Raw genomic sequence first — 19,764 nt, forward strand, 5'->3', positions numbered from 1 at the left:
TAATGGCCATCCAGTAAACCATGTGTAAGCAGTGGGTTTCTTAGTCAACTAAAAAATGAAACCTGCTGTTATCGGCTTTGAAAACATAAGCGAACGACTAAGCACTGTGTCCTTGCGAATTTAGAAATATAAGCCTGATTACAGAAGAGACTACAGAGTCGGAGAAGGATATCTTCTACGAGGCAGTATAGTCCCAGGTATGATATCAAAATCATACTTGGGGGTTTTAACAATCAAGTAGGGACGGAGCCCGTATTCACGCGATACGTTGGTCCCATAGCTTACACGAAAATACAAATAATAACGGACTGCGGATTATCCAGTTAGCAATGTCACACGAAATGGTTGTTGGAAGTACCTGAATTGAGCGGAAAGCGGTCCACACGCCCCTCCAGACGGGACCACTTTCAACCAAATTGACGACGTGTTGATCGAACGCCGCCTCATCTCAGGCATGATCAATGTCAGCACATAAAGGGGACCAATATAGATTCGGAGCACGATCTCGTTGGAATGGTGCCCCGGGCTCGAATAACAGCAGCACCTGGAATCCCCTCTGACAATCAGGGGAGAGTGAATACACAAGACCTATAAGGGGGAAAAGGATGTCGCAATAACCGCAGCTAACAGAAATCTTGGAGAAGAAGCGTCAACAAATGACCTTCACAATCACCTGAAGAACGTTATCATTAACACGGCCACAAACATACTTGGCCCCAGTCACAAAAAGAGTCGGAGCGGCTGATTCGAAGATGAATGTAAGCTAGCAACGGAACGGAAGAATGCCGCATACCGAGTAATGCTGCATTCTCAAAGAACGCGGGTACGTACGGAGACTTATCATGGACTCCGTCGAGCGGAGAAGCGACTTCACAGACGGAAAAAAAGGAGCAACCATACCGGGCGTGCAAGTTTTACCAGCAAGTCAGCAAGATGAAGCCTTAAACACTTCGATGCTCATCCTGCCGAGACAAAGAGGGAAATCTGATTTCCAACAGAATGGGCATTAAGTAATTAACATTACTTATATTTTTATTAAAATATTTAAGCGAACATTTAATATTAATGGTTTTACATATTATTAGTCCTAATTCTAATCAGCGAACTCAACTCCAATTCTAGTCAGCGAACTCAACTCCAATTCTATTTTCCAAATCAAAAAGACTTCAGTGTTCTTTTTTCAATTCCAAACTTAATATTAAAAATCAGTGACATGTCTGAAAAACATAATTACTGCGATCTTCCACTCCCTTGGCGTGCTACGCAAAGTGGATAGATCCGCGCCATCTATATTGCTCGCACTCGCAACATTCGAAATAAATTTCGAATGCTGCGAATCCTGCCGCGCCACATCACTCCGCCCCCAGATGAAACCTAGGGGTTTCAGCGACTGATCCCCGAACTTCGTTCGCCGTTAATCCGCAAAGCGGACACGACGTTGCTTCGGGGCGCACGCGGGTTTCAGCCTGGACAAAGAGACCGCCTTTTTGTGACCACCGATCTCGAGCTGGAAGAAATGTTCTCCCCGCTCGAGAACGCGGTACGGGCCCTCATATGGAGGCTGCAGCGGCTTCCGGACGGCATCCGTTCTGATCAGCACATGCGTGCATGTGTCCAGTTCCTTGGGCGAACAAGCAGGTATGGACGAGTGTCGAGTGGGTGGTGGCGCCTTGATGCGCCGGAGATTGTCCCTCAGCAGACGCACCAACCCCGACTCCGTGAGACCCGATCTCTTGTCGAAGACCGGATCGCTTGGGAGTCTTGGGTTCTCCCCGTAAACCAGCTCCGCGGGGCTGGCAGCAAATTCCTCTCGGCGGGTTGTACGAAGGCCGAGTAGGACGAGAGGCAAGACTTGCGTCCAGGACGGGTCGTCGCGTGCCATAATGGCGGCTTTCAGCGTCCGGTGCCAACGTTCCAACATCCCATTGGATTGTGGGTGGTATGCCGTAGTCCGCTGGCGTTTAAAACCAAGGAGTTTGCCTAACTCGGAGAAAAGGGTGGACTCAAATTGCATTCCCTGGTCAGTGATGACCACTGCAGGGACGCCAAAGCGAGGTATCCACTCTCGACAGAGGGCTTCAGCACATGATTGCGCCGTAATGTCTTTCAGAGGTATTGCCTCAGGCCACCGCGTGAACCTGTCGATGATTGTGAGGCAATACTTATAACTGTGCGAGTCTCGCAAAGGCCCTATTATGTCGAGGTGTATGGTGTGGAAACGCTTGGTAGTGCGGGGGAATGAGCCCACTTCTTTCCTTACATGCCTGGAGACTTTACACTTTTGGCATGCGATGCATTCTCTGGCCCAGGAATTGATATCCTTGTTCATGGAGGGCCAGAAGTATTTTCCGGTGACTAACCGGTTTGTTGTCCTGATGCCGGGGTGCGCCAAATCATGAACTGCGTGGAACACTTCCTTGCGAAATGTGGCCGGAATGTATGGCCGAGGTCCCTTTTCCGAGTCTTCGCAGCAGAGCGAGAGGTTTGAGCCGAAGATGGGCAACTCCCGAAATTTGTATTTGGGGTTGGACATGAGGCTCTGAAGTGCTGCGTCATCCACTTGCGCCTTGGCAATAGCCGAGAAATCGAGTGAGGCGGGGATGTTAACTTCGGAGACACGAGACAAAGCGTCAGCAACAATGTTGTCCTTCCCGGACACGTGCTGGATGTCTGACGTGAACTGGCTTATGAAGCTCAGGTGTCTAAGCTGACGAGGGGACGCTTTGTCGGGCTTCTGTTTCAAAGCGAACGTGAGAGGCTTATGGTCCGTGAACACTGTGAACGGCCTGCCTTCTAGGGAGAAACGGAAGTATTTGATGGACAGGTATGCGGCGAGCAGTTCGCGATCGTAGGTGCTGTAGTTCCGTTGAGCGGGATTCAACTGCTTCGAGAAGAAGCTCAACGGCTGCCAAACTTGGTCCACCTTTTGGTGAAGGGCAGCACCTACTGCGATGTCAGAGGCATCAACAAAAACGGCTAGGGGTGCATCTTGCAGAGGGAATGCCAAGAGTGTAGCGTCGGCCAGTTGTTGACGGGATTTGTCAAACGCGCAGATAGCCTCTTCAGACCACACGATCTCTCGTGTGTCCTTAGTTTTGGGGCCAGACAAGTACGCGTTCAAAATGGACTGGAGATGGGCGGCCTTGGGCAGGAAACGACGGTAGAAGTTTAGCATGCCCAAGAACCTCCTCAACTCCCTCACTGTCTTTGGACGCGGGAAGCTTGTTATCGCTTGCACCTTGTCTGGGTCGGGCTGTATTCCTTCAGGGGAAATGAAATGGCCGAGGAATCTCACCTGTTGTTGAAGGAATTTGCATTTCTCAACGTTTAGGACTAAACCGGCCTCAAGGAGACGTTGAAAAATGCACTCGAGATGGGCTAAGTGCTCAGACTCAGTGGAAGAAGCGACCAAAACATCATCCAAATATACGAAACAGAATTCGAGGTTTCGCAGGACTGAGTGAATGAACCTTTGAAAGGTTTGCGCCGCATTGCACAATCCGAAAGTCATTCGGGTGAACTCGAAGAGTCCAAAGGGTGTGCATATTGCCGTCTTTGGAATGTCTTCAGGAGCTACTGGGATTTGGTGATAAGCCTTGGTTAAGTCCAAGGTCGAAAAGATGCGGCAATTCGCGAGGTGATGCGCAAAGTCGTGGATGAGTGGAATTGGATATCGGTCAGGAACAGTCTGTGCATTTAGCCTTCTGTAATCCCCACATGGGCGCCATTCGCCGTTTGGCTTAGGGACCATATGCAGTGGGGAAGACCAACAGCTGTTTGAGGGCCTGCAGATACCCTGTTGAACGAGTTGTTCAAACTCTTTCCGTGCAATTGCCAATTTCTGAGATGGTAGAGGACGCACCTTCGAGAAGATCGGGGAACCAGTAGTGATAATGTGGTGCTGCACATTGTGCTTCACTGGTTTGGAGAGACTACAGTTGGTAGTAATCTGGCTGAACTTTTGGAGAAGTGCCCGAACACGAGAGTCGGTAATGTCTTCTAAAAGAACGGAAAGATTATTGCCTGGGTGAGATACCATATGTCCCGAGGAATTAAGGTTGGTCGTGGAATCTATAAGAGACTTGTTTTGCAAGTCCACCAGCAATCCATAGTGACACAGGAAGTCTGCGCCTAGTATGGGGAAGCTGACATCCGCCAGGATGAAACGCCACGAAAACGTCCTACGCAAGCCAAGACTCACGTCCACTTGCCTATACCCGTACGTGTTTATGCGGGAGGAATTTGCTGCCGCAAGTTTGAGCGGTTGAGGGAAAAGTTGATGATGCTGGGGTACGGGAAGAACCGAAACCTCCGCACCCGTGTCGACGAGGTAGTTGCGCCTGCTGAGGGGGTCGAAAATAGTTAGGCGACGTGGCGCTGCGTTCTGGGTGGCCGCCGCCAAGACCCCCCGCGGACCTAGTTTTTTGCGGTAGAAGAGAATCTACACGGTAGCGTACATCTTGTCGCTTTATCCCCGAATCTGCGGTGGTACCAGCAAATCCCTGGGTCCGTGGACTGTCTTGACGACCTGCTACCTGATCGCCCTTTTCGGATGGCAGACCGCGAGCGTGCTCGCGATCTGGCGCCCGAACGCTGAGCGTCCAACGTCGCCCGCATCTCGGCCATACTGGCTGTTAAAGCAGCAATTTCGCGCCTCAATTCACCCACCTCATCCGACGGTGGTTGAACGGCCGCCAAGGTTGGGCGTACGTACACCTCCTGAACCTGGTCGGCCGTCGCTGCCAGTTCCTCCAAGGAACCGGAGACGCAAGCGAGGATCGCCTGGGTGCCCTCCGGGAGCCGACGCAGCCAGAGCGACTTGATCAGGTCGTCGCCGATCTTGCTCCCACCCAATTGCCTCATTTCACGAAGCAATTGGCTGGGAGTTCGATCACCCAACGTTAAACCTGCCAGCAAGTGGTCTAATTTTGCCGACTCGCTTGCCGACAGGCGCCTGATCAACTCGCTCTTGAGCTGCACGTACGATGTCGACTTCACCACGTCGGACACCAGAAGTATGGACTCTTCGTCCAGGCGGACCACCGCGTAGTTGAAACGGGTCGCGTCCGATGTGATGCCGGACATTTGGAACTGTGCTTCCAAATGCACGAACCACAGTTCGGGGTTCCGCCGCCAAAACGGAGGAACGCGTACGGCGAGGGCGGTCACTTGCGGGTCCGATGGGCCTGCCGTGTCTTTATTGTCAAAAGACATTTTTCTTACAGAGAAGTACGAGATTGAGATGTAAATGCGGTGAGTTTATACTGAAACGCGGTGAACTTTACACCGACACGGCAGGTCGCACCCACAAATGCACGCACGAAACGAGAAAAAACGAAGCGGACGCTATCCAGCGCAGACCAAAAACACCACCAATGAGAATGGAGGACTCGCGATGCTAAACACCTGCACGCCGTCTCTTGCAGCGATTTCAATTTTTTTATTACTATTTTTTTTTACTGAATAAATAAATAAATATTATATATAAATGAATAATAATTTCACTTAAGTATAACTCCTTGACGGCGGCGCTGGTCGAGTTTGTCGGCTGTAGCTGCGGCGTTGGCGGTGCTGGGGACGTCCGTTTGTTGCTGTTGTTGATCGTTGTGGCAATGATGACTAGTCCGGTGCGTGAAAGGTGTTGTGCAGGAGGGCGTGCGTACGGGAAGTCGCGTAAAAATCTACTTCTGGAGAGGGTCCGACGTGTGTCGCGCAGTACACTGTGTAGAGAAGGTTTTCTCGCGTTTTTTCTTGCCTCTGCTCCGACTCGGGATGTGAAGATGCGACACGTTTTCGTGATGTTTACCACATCACTCCACACTCAACTGTAGATGCGAACGCGTGAAAATCGCTTGCCGTACGGTCTACTGATGTTTTGGAAGGATTTCTCAGTCTTTGGAAGTTCTATTTCTGCTGTGTTGCTCGGACGAATTTTTGTCGTTAATAGAACTTCACCAATGTCGGCGATGGTGGACAATTATTCACTTTTAATATTGACTTAGAGTGAAATACAATTAACTTATAACAACTAAAACGGCGGCACCTGCTGAGGAGGCGGCGATGGTGGCGGAGCCTTCGGCTCCTGCTGCGATAGCGATGGTTGCAGCGGTGATATTGGTGTCGGCTGCGACGGTAGCGGCTACGGCGGTGACGGCGGCGGCTTCGACCTCTGCGGCGATGGTGGAGTTGAGTGCGGCGGCGAAAGTGGCTGCGGCAGCGATGGCGGCTGCGGCTGCGGAACTCTTACTTATCTCCAATCGGTTGTTGCGGCTGCCTGCTGAGCGATTGTGCTTGCGCAGACTGCGATTTGTTGATGGGGATGATGATGTGCTTGAGTTTTTCAATTTTGCAGGTTCTGGGAATTCGGGATCTTAGTTGTTGATGCTGTTGGTGCGAGTTCCGGGGTCACCAATTAAGTAATTAACATTACTTATATTTTTATTAAAATATTTAAGCGAACATTTAATATTAATGGTTTTACATATTATTAGTCCTAATTCTAATCAGCGAACTCAACTCCAATTCTAGTCAGCGAACTCAACTCCAATTCTATTTTCCAAATCAAAAAGACTTCAGTGTTCTTTTTTCAATTCCAAACTTAATATTAAAAATCAGTGACATGTCTGAAAAACATAATTACTGCGATCTTCCACTCCCTTGGCGTGCTACGCAAAGTGGATAGATCCGCGCCATCTATATTGCTCGCACTCGCAACATTCGAAATAAATTTCGAATGCTGCGAATCCTGCCGCGCCACAGGCATATTGGAGCGATGGGTTGAGAACTTTGATGAGCTAGTGAACAACCAGACCATCGGGGAGTTGGAGGTCCCGCCAACTGAAGACGATGGACAAATACTGCCACCACCAAATTAAATATGGAGGCGACCAGTTACACCAAGTCGTTCATCAAATTGTGCTCAAGGCATGGGACAGCGAATCAATGCCTGACGGTTGGCAACGAGGCGTTATCTGTCCCATACATAAAAAGGGAGATATCACACAGTGCAACAATTATAGAGGTATCACGTTGCTGAGTACCATCTATAAGATATTCTCCGCTAGCTTGCTAGGCCGGATAGCCCCATACGCCCAGAACATCATTGGCCCGTACCAAAGGGGCTTCACTCCAGGTAAATCAGCAACAGATCCGATTTTCTTTCTAGAAAACTCTTGAAATATGGACATCAGTTGCACCATCTTGATAGCCTATTATAGCATAGCTAAAGTGAAACTGTACATGGCCATGGGAGAATTCGGTATCCCGACGAAATTCATAAGACTGGCTAACCTGACCCTGACTAATATGCGAAGCCAGATAAAAGCAGCAGGATCACTCTCGAGACCATTCGAGATCAACAACGATCTAAAACAAGGGGATGCCCAATCATGCGTCCTCTTTAACCTGGCCCTCGAGAAAGTGATCCGTGATGCTGAGGTAAAAGTGAGAGGCACGATCCTTTTTAAGTCCACCCAACTACTGGTCTACCCTGACGATATCGACATCATGGGAAGAACGACTCGAGACGTACAAACTGCCTTGCTGCACATCAATGAAGGCAAGACAAAATATATGGTGGCAACGTCAGCACCAAAAACCAACCAACCAACCGCAACGCCACACCGAAATTTATTTCGAATGTTGCGAATGCGAATCCTACCGCGCCACAATGCGATACAATCCTAACACAATGACTGTTGTGGTAGGACCAAGGGGAAAAGAGTCCGGCTCAGATCTTCAGCATTCACAAAGGATAGAAGTTCTCCCACCTTGCAATTAGAGACCTCAAAAAATGGTCTACCTAGTGCCCGTAGCCTGGGTCTCGGTAGAGCTGGGCAATCTGGACAAAGGAGGGGCTGAAGGTTTCTTCCTCCTCTCCCTATAATCGAACACTCCTCACAATATTGGACGCATTGACACGCGTTTGGCTCACAAGCTCTTTCGATGAGATCATAGGTCATCTTCCTTTACTTGGCGTGGGTGGTGAGCCTTCGCCATTTAAAGTCAGCGGTTGCTAAGTAGTGCGAGTTAAATTTGCTCCCGACTATGACCAAAGGGACATAGACTGTCCCACCGAGAGCAGAGGTTCGCCTCGCTAGTCCGTCAGCCAGCCTGCCAGCCTCTATATGTTTCTATGACCGAGAGCTCAGAGGAGGGTAGCTTTGAGCGTGTCGTCCACACTGTTCAGCGTATCCCTGCATTGCCCACTAAGTATAAAACCTTAATGGCCGTTTGGCTGTCGATCAAAATGGATAAGTTACGTTTGGTGCTGTGACGACTCAGCTATGCTGTGTGTATCCGCATCCTCCGCATCTATTCAACTGACAAACTTTCATCTGTCGGTGAAGAACACTGCCTTGGTTGAAATTGGGAACGTCCAGACTTCCTGATATATTTTGACCTACGCAATCTGACATCACTGCACAATACAGCGTATTTAATATGAAGATCCAGGATGAGGAGATACAGCAATACATTGAGGGCATCTGCCGATCAGGATTACAGAGAACCAGTAGCACTTGCAGAAATGATTCTTTGAATCCTATTAAGCTTAGTTCTATTGTACTCCTTGCTCAGCGCCTGCCACCACACAATGGAACCGTACGTTAAGATGGGACAATAAACAGCTGTGTGCACCTAGAGGACTATCCTCGGATGAAGATCCCATTTCCTTTCAAATTTCCTCTTGCAGGCGTGGAAAGCAATATACGCAAAATAATCTTAATTTGATTTGGAGGAAAACTCCTGGCTTGTTATATTATCCACAAGATCGGAGCTTCATCGGATTGAGAATCATTGTAAAGTGCAGCCTATACCTCTTCAACTGCTCATTGTCGCGGATAGGAAACACACCTTTGAGGCTCCTCATAGGACCATTGAAAAACTTAGGACATCTAGAAGCGATCATGCGTTATGCGCCAGCGAAATCATTATCTGTAGCCACTTCTGCTTTCTTCACTAATGTAATAGTGGAAAAAAGTGGAAAGCCCATCGCTTCACCCTGCAGTCATCAACAAAGCTCTCAGCTCGTTATTGATCCGCCTTGCAGGTGTCCGTCATCAACCAGGCTTTGTAACGCTCTTCGCGGCCGGCAACTTCATCCGTACCAAATACAAAAGTACTTTTGATGGCGACCCAGTGCTTATCAATAATTTTGAGCCGGTTGTTTGTATCGCTTGTGGAACAATAAAGTTTTCTACAGCTGGATGACAGCATGAATGTGAGATGTATGTTTCCGGTAAATGGAAACCCGACTGACTTTATGGCAGGCCCTATACTTGAAGATTGTGCAGCTAAAATCAATGCGGTTCCTCTCCACTATATCCGAAATCTTCGTTGGTGTGTACCACTGTAAAATTGTAATGCTACTTAAGTTGCATCGGAACCTCCCAGCCAGGATCCTGTCAGAAACTGTTCCCAGGTCAGGAAGCACTCCTTGTGATAGTCGCAAGAGGAAGAGGAATACTTTTCAAAGCCACACTAACTAACTTTGCTTAGGCCCAGATTGTCCAGCTTTCATACATAGATCGCGCTCAAGTTGGACAAAGTGAACATTGGGGGGTGTCTTCGATATCGTTTAACGGAAGTTTGCGCATATTCAAGAAACTAATCGAGGTCAGTGCCCAACTGAGGCGTGGCTGACGTTTCGAAATTTGACAGCTGCTACTCCACAAAATCGTTTTGCGACAAGTATGCAATGCTTTGAGTGTATTCTTTAAACCCTAATTAACAGGGCAACCCAAGTTGCGCTAGTATTTCTAGCTATGGCTGCAATTGACCATCAATATTTTTTTAAATATTTGTCGTTTTAAAGTGTTTTCTCACATGCTTTTTATCGACAAAAGAAATCGACTTCTGTCCAATATTCGCTGGCATTTAGTGATTCTTATCTTATCACTCTGCATCGGAGCAACACTAAATTGCTAGAGATGAAACTTCCCAATATCCGTCAACTTTTCTAATTTTTGGAAGATTTAATGGAAGCGTAATTATTCAGTTGCTAGAAATATTCGAGCAAATATTTTTAATTCTTCATTTCTTTAGTTTTCTCTTCCTACGCTCTTCTGCACAAATCCTTTACATAATCGCAGAACCTAATGAATTGCATTCAATTTTTGAATATTAATTTTGGAAGTTTCTGCGAAACTTGTAGATTACGGAAAACTTTTCAGCGTAACGTCAGTATAAATTCCTCGAAAATACCAAAAGTTTTCTGGTACATAGGTTCCTTTAAAGCGTTCCTCAGGATGAAGTGGTAAAGCAATTTTCTGAAATAAGTAGAATAGTCTCGTTTGAGTCATAGTTGTTTCACACCCTGGAGGAACAGGGCAATGTGTACGAAATGATTCCACCATTTCTATAGGAGTGGATAAATCAACCACGCGGCGCACAGAGTGCTAAGGATACTACACTTTAGCTTGTCCCGACGCTATGCTTCGAACTTCACTCAGCTGTTTCTATTGAATGTTTAGTCCTTATATACCGACGGCATTCCATACAGGGTGCTCGGAATGAACATGGAGAAGCTTTGAGCACTTTGATTTGTGCGAAATTGTACGCATGTTCGTCGCTGGACCACCATCAACTCGCTGGGGAGGAAAGTTGCTTGATAATAATATCCTTGCAAGATTCATAAAGTTTAGTTTTTGGAGAAACTTTCGCTTGTTCGGTACGAATCCGGGGAGTTTCTTCATTCAAATCGGCTGCGAAAATTTTTTTCTTCTAGTCCATGAGGTGGTTGAATGGTGTAATAAAGGTCGTTTTGCTGGTGCAAGTGTACGTTTAGCCAATGGAAAACGAATTGGTTACCTGTGAATAGTGGGTGTTCAGTGGCGATCTCGTAAACATAGTGTCCTACGGGCAAGGTGCATGTACATTGAAGACCTACCCGACCGGTAGCTTTAGGGTAAAATTCCAGAGCACGGTGTGGGGTGCAAGCATATGTAGTTCATGCCAACACTGTATATACAGAGAAACAGTCAAAGTTGCGGGATAAATCAGCTTCAGGTCGACATCATTGTAGCATCTCAACATCGCCACTTCTGCATGGTAAGTGAAATTTAAAATAATCGACTAGGATAGAAAAGGGTGTCTGGTAGTGTTTCCGACAGGCCGTCAGAAACAGTTTGCTGGAAGGTCCATAACAAGGAAACAATTGAAACGGGCAGCTAATGAACCACTTTACAGCTTTATATACTCTGCGATTTGCGACACAACTGGAAACGATCGCACTTATCGATTAAAGAGATTCTGCATGCCTAGAAGCAGTCTAAAGTAGAAAAGTCCTGTTCACTGACATCCCATAACGTCCGAGAGCATCCTGTAGTGCACCGGATGCAGTTGGATGGCCATTAAGTCGTCTAAGTCCGCCAACGACAAACTCAATCAATACTCAAACTACGAACCAGAGCCACTGCGGAGTATTTATGTTTCCACATTTCACTGTAGTAGGTCGAACGGTGAAACTTAAATAGGACACGACGACACGAGTTTACAAGAACTTCATCTTTCTTAACGCTCGTCCTGGCCAGTTGATTACTTTTACAGAATCCAATTTATTATTCAATTTGCGACTGAGTGGCGTCTCAGAGATGTTTTTGGTTTATTTGAATTTTCGGTGAAAGTATTTCCTTCCTCTACATTTTTACTATCGGAATTTGCTAATTCTTTCCTGGTTGTGTGGACAGCAGACATGTGAAGGCAACATACGGAAACACCACTGCTCATACAGAGATAGATAGGACACCTCCAACATTCTGGAATAATAAATGAATTGGGCAAATATTGATGGATATTTTCCAGTTTTAACGACAGCTAGCCCATTGAAAGCGACTGAATTGGTTTCGCTATATCTTTGAAACAAAACGATATGATATTTATTGAGATGAGAGTATCTATGGGTACGAGTATATCTGCTGAAGAAAGGACAGAGGATGTCTAGCTTCGGCGTCTGCTTTGATGCCTTTTGTACAGACGACTATTCAGAAACAATTGAATTAAAGCAGCATATTGGAGACTCTGTTCCCGACAAAGGACGCTACTGCAAATTTATAGTATGAAACTCACAAACAAAAGATCTTAACGTTGACTGCATGTCACGTCCTTTTGACTTCTTTATAGTCTTGAACTGACTCGAAAGTCCCCTTGGAAAATTTCAACATGACATTTATATACACCCCAGAACGGGTACATGAATAGATGACTATAGACTAGTTGACGATTCCATTAACATTTTACCAGACTCCACTATCTGGCAGTAATTTTAGATTTTATTATGATGCTTTTAGCGGCAGTTCTGAAAGGTGGTAAATTACCATACTCGGGATATACTACATGAGAATATTCACCTGGTTCAAATAGTATTTATTGAAAATTGTGCATGCTATAAGCATTGCATTGCAGGGTGTCACAGTTACAGTAGACAAGTGGCCACTCATTTAATCGAATTTGTCAGTAGGGGTAGAAAGGCGTATTTTTCGTTATCTAAGTTTCTATAATAGTTAGTAGGTTGACAATTTCAGGCCTAATTTATTAGGTATATTGTACCATAGTTTGAAACCTTTCTTCAGATCGCTTTTGTATAAGTTATTGCCACTAAACCAAACCTTGTGGGAATCAACTTACCGGCAAAGGAGGTCGGTGAACACGTATATGAATACTATAAGAAGCCGTCTCTACTGCGACCTTCTTAACTTCTTGGCAATCAATTTGCCTAAAAAAAAGATCATGGTCTGCTTCACTCCTTCACAAAACAAACAACACTTCAACAAAACAAATCTCTGAAAAATACTTGCGTTACGTTGTTTGAACGTCTGAATAAACGATATGGTCGCCTTTGAACTCTTTTAGGTTGCGATATATTAGAATAAAATTCTACTTCTGTATAAGACTTCACTTGGCCAAATTGAATGTATTTTTCATGTCCAGGGTTACTGCCACACACTCCTTGCTGGTACCACCCTTTTCATGAATCGCAAGCCGGCCAAGCCAGTAACGAATTTGATAACATCGATGATTGTTCCCGCTTCACGGAACCCGGTTCTCAACAACCGGGAGCAATTTATTATAGATTACTTGCTTCAACATATTCCCCACAGCATCTGGAAGACAAATAGGTCTATGGGAAGGTAGCTCACCTAGAGGTTTATCAGCCTAGCAAGCAGCTTCTGCCGTTTCCATCCTGTAGAATAAATCCCCTCAGACATGCACGCCTCAAATAAACTCAGCAAACATGTCCGGTCTATATTTCACAGCTTAAGGGCCCTATTCGATATTCCGTCCAGGCCCGGAGTTCGGTTGTCATCTATTCTGCTGCACATCTCCAACGGCTCATCTGTTCTTCCTGCAGGAATTAGCGTCACATTCCACGATCTCTGAAAGATATTATCGCCCTTTTCTTGGTGGGGGAGAAGCCCAATGATGATTTTCAGCAAAACGGTGGGAACGTGATCTGCGGGTATGGCCGGTCACTGAATCATACCATCATAATTCTATATGCGATCCCCCACGGATTTACATCCGCTTCCGAGCAGAACTCCTTAAAATATTCTCTCTTGGTCCATTGGATAACGAGCTTGAGACTTTTTCTGGCCTCTTATGTTCATGCTCTTTTTGCACCGGGTCGATTCTGCCCGCCGCCCTTTGAGCCATCTGTTTAGCTCGGTGGCAGGCAGATTGAAGGCGGGTCAGTTTACTATTCTACCACAAGTTAGGTCTTCTACGGGGGAATGTGCTGCTCCTGGGCATGGTTGCGTGAAATGATTTGGCGGTCCATTGTGCGCAGAATACTATCCGCAAGCTGCCAGCCACACCTCCATGAAAGTTTGCTCTTGCAATGCTTTTGTTGACCAGCCTGATATCCTTCTTGGCTTTCGTTGTGAAGTATTTTTACAATGTGGTTCCCTTCATATTTCGAAAATAATTGTCTGGTGATCGCTGTGGATGTAGTCCTCGCTAACGTATCAGGACCATCCACGCGGCAGTCCAGAACTGACAAATGTGAGATCTACGATGAGGCGACCCCCCTCTCCGAAAGGTTTTTAATTTACCTTTGTTGGCCAGAACTATATCTGACTGGACAAAGACCTCTAATAGTCTTCGACCCTTTGCGTTATTCTTCCTGCTTCTCTGCCAGAGAGCCCGCTCCTTAAAATCAACGGGAACTGCTTTCAGACTTTGTCCCCTTACATCGCAAAGAAAGTTGCCTAACATGTCTTCACTCTCAGTGTGAGACTGTATGTGTAAGACACCGCTTATTTTCGCCCACATAAAGACACTGGCCGACTCTTGATGGGTAGTATAAATAGGCGACCGCATACCTATATCCCTATTCCATCCGGTTCCTGTGTGGTTCACTAATGATGGCAATTTGTATGTCTGATTTGTAGATGGTTTGCTCAAGTAAATCCTGCAAAGATTGAGATTTTTTTGGATCAACTTCACTTTGGTATTGCAGGGAACATATGCCACTTCTGGCAATATGCCGATTATCCCGTCCCTCTTTTTCTTTGCCTTGCTTTGCTTTTTTCGGTTGACAATAATTTCTGCGCTGCATCGCTCCATCGGTAATCGCATTGTGGCCTTTTGAGTATTGAAAAGAGCCTATTCAAACTCACGATGGATTCTTCTTCAGTTCCTGTAGGTCAAATTGTCCTTTCAAAGCAGTGCAGTCCTCTGGATGTCACTTCATCGCACTAAATACAAATCTCATGTTTTTGGGCCCGCACTGTGGCATTCTCCCTAAGTGAATTTTTAACTTTGTTACAAAAGCCATAAGTTTTGCCCAAGCTGAATTTTTTCGGCTGAAACATTACCTTCCAAGGTCCTTCGGATTTTACTGACATTTCCGCCTAGATTTTTAAGGTCGGAGTCAACTTTGACTTTTTTAATGTCCCCTCTAGGACAGATTGCTCTCGCTGAACATAACGATTGCCTCGGGACGAATTCGCAGTTGTTTTCTTCTTCACCTTTTTGTAAACGACTTTGGTCCATTCATCAGTTTCATTCCCATTAGAATTCGTCGATTCGATTGCCGATGCTCGCACTTGACACAGGCTTTTTCCATTTTGTAATTTTAATTCCGCTCTTCGGAAGTGCTGGTGTGCCTTTTTTGCTCTTGGGCCCATGCTGATTCTCTAGAGGATAACCAACCTTTTCCCGCCGTTTTTTTGTTTGGTGACAGATCGATAGTACAACAATTTACTGTCCTTTGGATCGCCTGTCACACGGTTGGGACGGCAGATTTTGGCTTTTGCTTGGGCTCTTTTTCTTTCTCCTGCTACCTGTTGCAGAAGACCCTAATGGCTCTCATCATGTTTCTGATAGCTTGGCGCACGTTGTGCTTATCCTTGATAGCTGCACAAAAGGTAGTTTCTCCAGGTAAGAGTTCTGCTTTTTTTGAGCCATGACCGGATTACTCCTTTTGAACGTCAATTAGTCCGTAAGATTTAATGCCTTTTCATGCATTTTATTTTATGCCGTCTTGAGTATTGGTGGAGATTGAAGAATTGAGGAACTTCTCCTGAATGGATCAATTTCTTGTTCTTGAAGTACCTCCTGTGATCGTTCCTCTTCTCCTTCAAGTGTGATAGGTATCGAATTCGCCTTAAGGAGTGCGCCTGCTGCGAATGACTTCTGCTAACGCCCATTGGGAACGAAACGGCACGATATATTGGCTACAACCCACTGGAAACGCCACGAAATGACAAAATATTGCCTAGTGTATTTGCAAGGTACAAAACACTGTTATTAACTTATGCCTGGTGTCGGTAAATGTCCCGGTTGCCTCAAACAACAGACGGAAAAATCAAAAAAGGTCCCGATTAGCACTTTTCGCAGCATGTTAGTCTCGGCATTGATTGAGAAATAGGAGCAGCGCGGATCAATTACTTGGGAGCACCCTTTTCTCTAAAAAAAATCGCAGAGATAGAATGATATTGAATATTGGGTAAAATCAAATCACTACGGGTTATATATAAATGGAAACTCTGGTACCCAAATAATTCTTACACAAAAGATCAGCAAAACCCTCCATACCGGAACTGTCGAGTTTCCGGTTTTCGACTTGTTATTGTTTTCAGTTGATGTTGATGTACCATGCTACCATGTATGTGTGTATCATGCCTTCATTAATGTCGCCGATCCCCGGCTGCTCGATCTGGATGAAGGATTTGTACATCTCGGGTTGATCTTCCCATTATATCAAAATTGTCAGAATAAACCAGCAGCTAGATGAGCATGAAAAAAGGTCCACGGCTTGCGTGGCTGTTGGTCAAACGTGAAGAATAAAAATCGGAGACTACGACTTTGAGGCCCTTGAAAATGTCCCCTATCTAGGGTCGAAAATCATAACCGATAACAGCTACAACGATGAAATCCGCGCACGGTTGTTGTCAGCCAACAGAGCCTGTTTACAAAAACCATTCCGCTCGAAAAGTCTCACCATAGGTTCAAAGCTCTTACTGTACAAGACTATGATCTTGTCAGTCCTCATATATTCCTCGGACACTTGGGTTGCTAGCAAAAAAAAATAGCGAACTGTTCGCGGTGTTCAAGAGAAAAATCCTCCGAAGAATTGTTGGCGACCTACATGAGGATGGACGATTCCGTAGACTATATAACGACAAAATCTATGAGCGATACCATGACCGTCAGGTTATGGCTAAAATCCGGCTCAATAGGTTGCGGTGAGCAGGATACTTAATCCGTATGGATGAAGATGCTCGAGCCCGAAAAGTCTATAAGGGCAATATCTATGGTAGAAAAAGAAGACGAAGCAGACCCTGCCAGAGATGGAACGATGGCTTAGGCAAGGACGCCAGATAGCTTTTAGTGATATCGAATTGGTGGACCTCGGCGCAAAACCGGGATGTCTGGAGTTCCTTATCAAGGTAGGCCTAGACCGGATACCGGCTGTTGCCCCGTTGATGATGATATTTTCCACACACTTTTCCACCGGGACCACCGTTCTGGTATTGTTTCACGGGACTGGTCAGTTCTTAGCTGTTCACCCTAAATGAGCTGCTTCTGCGTTGCGTGGCGTTAATTGCAATAGCTTCCTGTCTATGCCTCCGCTGCGCAGTTGTTTCAGTTAGCTGCTGGTGGATGCATTTCATCATTGCAACTACCGCGTTCCATGCTGTATTTGGTTGCACCATGTACCTTACCAGATTTTCCAGCCTTAAACGGGTATTTAGCTCTGTTTCAAGTTTTCTCCTTGAGCTTTTAAATCTCGGGCAGATGAAGAAAACGTGTTCTGCATCTCCAGCTGCACCTTCACACGTTGGACAATCGGGCGATTCATCGAGACCGAACCTATAAAAGTACTTCCTTCATCCATGGTGTCCGGTTAAGAACTGATTCAAATCGTAACTCGTCTCACCGTGGTTCGCATAGTCCACATGCTTATGTCTGGGTTAAGCCTGTGTGTCCACCGGCCATTCTCCACCCATGCTGTTTGCCATGCAGCCAATGACCTCAGACGCTTACATTGTTTGTTTAGGTTCGCTTCCTGATTCTCATAAAAAGGACTTGCCTCATTGATTAGCATATCCACTGGGATTATCCCGATTATCGTCGGCTGTATTTCGGACCGCCTATATTTAGAAGCATTCTTGCCATTCTTGCTGCTGCTTTCTGCCCAGTAAGCTTTAAGTGGGGTTTGAAACTCAGCTTGGAGTCGAATGTTACTCCTAGGTATTTCAGCCATAGCTGAGAACTAACAACATGCGCTCCGATGCAAATTTTAATAGGTTTCTGTTTCCACCGCTTTGTAATGAGCACCACCTCTGTCTTGTGTTCGGCAAGTTCCAGCTCGTGGTTTTCAAGCCAAGACTTAATCGTCCATATAGTCTTGTTCGTATGTATCTCTCTACGTCATCCGCGAATCCGACAACAACGGCTTGCTTAGCTACTGAGAGCCGTGAAACGCCATCATACATTAACTTCCATAGCAGAGGACCCAGACAGAACAGAACCTCTCTCTCTCTGCTGCGCAAACTCGGAAAAGGTGACCGTACACCTCGATATCGTACGGTTACAGGTATTGCCTTACAATCATCGACAGGTTTATGCGGTGGCCTGATGCAATACCTCTAAAGGACATTACGGCGCAATTTTGTGCCGAAGCCCTCTGTGGAGAGTGGATCCCTCGTTTTGGCGTCCCTGCAGTGAACATCATTGACCACTGACATTGAATGCAATTTGAGTCCACCCTTTTCTCTGAATTAGGCGAACTCCTGGGATTCAAATGCCAGCGAACTATGGCTTACCATCCGCAATCCAATGGGATGCTAGAACGTTAGCACCGGAGCTGAAAGCCGCCATTATGGCTCGCGATAATCCGTCCTGGACTCAGGTCTTACCTCTCGTCCTACTCAACCTACGAACAACCCGCCGCGAGGAGTTTGCTGCCAGCCCCGTGGAGCTGGTATACGGGGAGAGCCCAAGACTCCCAAGTGATCCGGTCTTCGACAAGAGATCGGGTCTCACAGACCCGGGATTGCTGCGCCTTCTGAAAGACAACCTTCGCCCTATATAAGCCACATCTCCCACATGACACTCGTCCGCACCTGCCTGCGCTCCCAAGGAGCTGGACACCTGCACGCACGTCCTGATCAGGACGAATGCTGTACGGAAGCCACTGCAGCCTCCACACGTGAGGCCCGTACCGCGTTCTCGAGCGCGGAGAGCATTTCTTCCAGCTCGAAATCGGGGGACAGAAAAATGATGTCTCCTTATCCAGGCTAGAGCCCGTTTGCGCCTCCAAATCAACGTTGCGTTCGCTTCACCGTATGATGTTGAACGCAGTTCCGAAGCCCTTTTCCGAGTATTCGCAGCAGAGAGAGAGGTTCGAGCCGAAGATGGGCAACTTCCGGAATTTATATTTGGGGTTGGATTTGAGGCTCTGAAGTACTGCGTCATCTACCGGCGCCTTAGCGATAGCCGAGAAGTCGAGTGAGGCGGTGATGTTAACCTCGGAACTATGTTGTCCTTGCCGGGCACATGCTGTATGTCAGACGTGAACTGGCTTATAAGGCTCAGGTGTCGAAGCTTGGTCGGGCTTTTGTTTCAAAGCATATGTGAGAGGCATATAGTCCGTGAACACTGTGAACGGCCTGCCTTCAAGTGAGAAGTCAGAATTTGAGGAATGAAGAACTCTTGTGATTCTTTAAATTTAGTTTTGTAGTTACAGTTTAAGTTAATTAAAAACAATAAAAGCAAAATGTTTTGATGGAATTGAATGTGTTCTTAATAAAAGAAAATATAACTATAGATAACAGATCTTCTCAAAACTGGAAGTATATTTGGGGTTGGATTTGAAACTCTGCAGTTTTAAATCAGGGGCTGCTCCGCCACGGAGAACACCGATGGTGGCCAATCGAATTAGCAACATTCGAAATAAATTTCGAATGTTGTTAACCCCCCTGCGCCACATATCCACGACTCTTCGTTCGAATCATAAAGTGGCTTCCGCTGTCGGATGTAATCAAAGATTGTATTTACCATATATTTTGGCGTTTGTGCCGCGATGAGCGCTTCGATGACATGGTTCCATCTAGCAGAATTGAACCCGTACTTGATGTCAAGAGTCACCAGTGCGCAGTATTTCGGTTTGGCTGTCTGTCACACACATTTTTCTCAGAAACGGTTATAGTGATTGACATCAAATTTGGTGCAAAGGTGGGAACTGTGAACGCGCTTGCATATAGTGAGTTACATCATTCTACGTCGAATTTAAGGGGGGTCTCTATACATGCAAATGGG

The 19,764-nt window shown here is 46.2% G+C and overlaps 1 protein-coding gene across 2 annotated transcripts in view; it reads left to right on the forward strand.

Moving 5' to 3' along the window:
- Positions 1–10,662: 10,662 nt before the first annotated feature.
- Positions 10,663–19,764, forward strand: part of LOC119659146 — a 103,043-nt gene continuing 93,941 nt past the window's right edge. For both annotated transcript variants that reach the window (XM_038067087.1, XM_038067088.1), the window contains exon 1: positions 10,663–11,049. The gene's annotated coding sequence lies outside the window, so the exon portion shown is untranslated. The remainder of the gene's footprint in view (positions 11,050–19,764) is intronic.

This window comes from Hermetia illucens, chromosome 6 (genome assembly GCF_905115235.1).
Source record: "Hermetia illucens chromosome 6, iHerIll2.2.curated.20191125, whole genome shotgun sequence".
NCBI classification, from domain to species: domain Eukaryota; kingdom Metazoa; phylum Arthropoda; class Insecta; order Diptera; family Stratiomyidae; genus Hermetia; species Hermetia illucens.